Here is a 3,596-nt window from a genome sequence, read left to right on the forward strand (position 1 = left end):
TGTGTGTGTGTGAGTGAGTGCGCGAGCATGTGTGTATCTGAACGACTTTGTTGATTTCAACGCGTGCATTTTGACATTCTTCTCACATGACTGTAAATATATTGCTCTTACATGGACACAACGAGATCGTTTAACCCACTGAGGACGCACTTTCTACCACATTCCCTGAAGATGTGCTGTTTTGAGGCACTTAAAAAGAGAAACAAGACTTCTTTAATCACACAATTTGACAATTTTGTTTTCTTTACATTAAACTTAAAAAGACAGGCCACATCATACATACAATACAACACGCAAAATCGTGTCTCTGAATTGTATAGTACGATGGTTCAAAATGTCTTTGGTCTGCTGCTGATTGGACATAACATTATCATGTGTCCGCCACGCCTTTAAAGAGTTAAGGGATGAATTGGCTTGAGATCTATACATCAGCCAGTTCTTAAAAGACAACAATGATTCGTTTGTGGTATTATTTTCAATGTTTCAGTTTTTATTGTTAATACTCTGTTTCAACCAAAACAAATATGTACTGTTCTGGAGATTTCATACTTATGGCGTTTTGTAATGCATATTATTCCCTTTAACCGTTCTAAAAAGTTCTAATTGTATTTTTTTTAAATGTGACATTTTTTCCAGATTTAGTAGTTCAGGGCAATGCATGTATGATACGATTTTTTTACCTTTTAAGTTGGCTTGTTATTAATCAGGATTTATTGATTAATCTTTATAAGTGATATTTCGCAATGTATTCTTAAAACTGTTTTATACATTAATATTAAAATGTATATATAAAATATCCCCAACTTACATCCTTCAAGATATGTGAAATGTTTTATTGTTAACTTCTATTATCTCTTCATATGGTTATTCTTTTATGAAAGCAATATACAATTTAGATGCTAGTATACCATTATGAGTTTTTACCATAACCCTGTAACGCCACAAAAATGTTCCCACTAGGACAATAAAGTATTATATCATTACTATTTTTTTCCAGACTTACTATAGTGTTTCGTTTTTTTTAAAATTTAAAAACAAGAGTATGTCCATTAGAGTAGAGTTTTATTGCCTGTTTGGTTATGTTTTGGATAGTGTTATCTGGTGTGATGTATTACATGCACGTATGTTAAGACTGTTTTCATGTGCGTTATCAAATGAGTAAGATGGATAAAGATGAGAAAGAAAGGAACAGGGTTTGTTTTTTACGTGAATGTGTTTAATAATGGTAAGGTAAAAAGATAAACTGGCCTCATGCATATTACATTGACATCCTGAGCTCATTGTCCCAGTTGAATAAAATCAAACTTCTACCCCTAATTTTTTAACTTTTAAAATAAGTTTCGTAATTAAATGATAAAGCCAGAACAACAATATTTGTCTTTGTTTGGACTTTGACATGGGGAGACTGAAAGACCTATGTGAAGGGTCTTCTCAACACGAAAGAGTTTAATTAAGCAAATGCGATACACCAAGTTGAAAGACGCACACTTGGGTTTATTATCTGAAAAAAGAGAGACCAGAAGATCAAAGTATGCAGGATGTTGATATCTATGGCAAGGCTCACCAATTGTAAATTTCTCTAGAAGAGTCCATGCCAGTTTCATCATCGCCTGGCTCACCCCGTACGGACAAACACTTTTCACTATTCAATACCCTGGGCTAACTTCTTAATATTTTTCAAATGTCTTTCCTCTTTTCTGTTCATCATTCCCTGAGACTTTTCTACAGGTTCCACGTGGCCTTCCCTTGATCGTTGACCTGTGGACTTCAAGTTAAAACTTTATTGTTATGTAGCTGCCTGATTTCCAGATGGTATGCTCAGTCCAATCCATTTTCACTGCTTTCTTCTGTAAGAAGATTTTTTGTTTGTTTAATACTTCCTCATTGGTGATTCTGTTCATCTGATCCTGAGGAACTTCCTCAGACACTTGTTGATGACAACCTGGATACTCCAGTGCTTTTGGAGAACCAAACCTAGCTGCACCATCAGACAATCCACAAAGGGCACGTAAGCCAAGGAGTTTCTGTTCACATCTGTGGACATGCTTCCAAAGGTCCCCCCCCCAACCATGTATTGCCAACAAAGCTCCGGAAATCTGTATCTTGATCCCTGATTTTGTATTCTGTCGGAGCTTCATTGGTTTTACGAAACAGCCTGTACAGGTCAGAGACTATCTACCTTGCATGTCAGACTAATCAAATATTTGCTTTATGAAAAGAACATGTCGATCTATAAACCAAAAAGAGATCATTGTGAATTGTGAGTAAGGTTTGAGTCTTGACAACGTCAACCAGACTAAGTGGGAATCTCACATGTCAGAAAGGAAAATGACAAAGAAAGGGCACACCAAGGATAAAACGTTTGCTCATAGGCAAGAAGACCTTTTGATGATTTGTATGAATCTTCAGGGTGTACTTTTGGCACTGTTTATCAGTTCCCCTAGCTCTTGTTTCAGAAGCATGCACATAGTCTTCAATGTGAGTCCTATGGAGTCATCTCTTACTTATGACACAAGGCACAAGGTGGTAAATCAACGAAGACCCTATAAAGTGAATTTTGTGGATCACATTTTCCTCCATAGTTTTGCCAAAGTTGCAGTTCACAAAACTGCCAGGTCGGGTGGATAAAAAGAAGACCAAACTGTTAATGCAATTGAAGCCTCTGATATACGTAAGGAGAAATTCTTTGCTAACTGAATTCTAACGAAGAATGGGAGTCTTCTAAAGTCCAGAGACAAGGAAAACTTAAGAAACAGTTCCCCACCACTGTATCATTCTCCTTTAAAGATTGCAAAGAGTAATTTTCCAAGTTCTCAACCCATTCACCCCGACCCCCTCATCCCAATAAAAAAAGACATACACTTACACACAATAGGTGAAAGAAGAATAGAAAGAGAGTACAAAGGCGCAAACCACACTAAAGCACCCACCAACCACACACTCCAAACATTAATTTTGTTTCTAATAATATAGTTGACCAAGGTACAAATATTTCGTGGGTGGGTCCTACTTCTTTACTTTCCCTACGTTGTTTCTTTCTGTCCGTCTTACTTTTCCTAGCACCACATGACCATTATTGTCTCGATGTACTTCTCTTTACTCAAACAAACATAATAATTATTTCCTTTTAACCATTGTAATCAGTGTCAGAGAGTATACATGCCCACCCCCTTTCACCCCCAAATGGCACAATTCAAAGGACGGGTAGAGTAGTAGAGTAGATTGCAACATTTTATTATGGGGCAGATAAGGCAGACTGGAAGAAGTGGTACTTTAAATACATGTAATAGTATCCATTTCACTTCACGCTGTGGAAAGAGGAAACAGTTTGACGTGACAACTGGCGAGTACAGAACAGTTATACCTTAATCCTCTGGGTTCAAATATTGTTGTTGTTGTTGTTGTTGTTGTTGTTGTTGTTGTTGTTGTTGCTGTTGTTGTTGCTATTGGTGCTGATGTTGTTGTTGCCCTTCAAGTTGTCATTGTTGATTCAATTGCTATTTGCTCCAGCGTTCTCCAATTCAAGTATGCATTGCAGAAGCTAGAGACTATTATTGCGAACAATTTCATCGTTTCATGTACACACACAAACACAC

At 36.8% G+C, this 3,596-nt stretch overlaps 1 protein-coding gene across 1 annotated transcript in view; it reads right to left on the minus strand.

The window, feature by feature from the left end:
* LOC106011920 overlaps positions 1–3,596 on the minus strand; it is a 10,268-nt gene that overhangs the window by 1,010 nt on the left and 5,662 nt on the right. The gene's annotated exons all lie outside the window — the stretch shown is intronic.

This window comes from Aplysia californica, unplaced genomic scaffold (genome assembly GCF_000002075.1).
Source record: "Aplysia californica isolate F4 #8 unplaced genomic scaffold, AplCal3.0 scaffold00214, whole genome shotgun sequence".
In the NCBI taxonomy this organism is placed as follows: Eukaryota; Metazoa; Mollusca; class Gastropoda; order Aplysiida; family Aplysiidae; genus Aplysia; species Aplysia californica.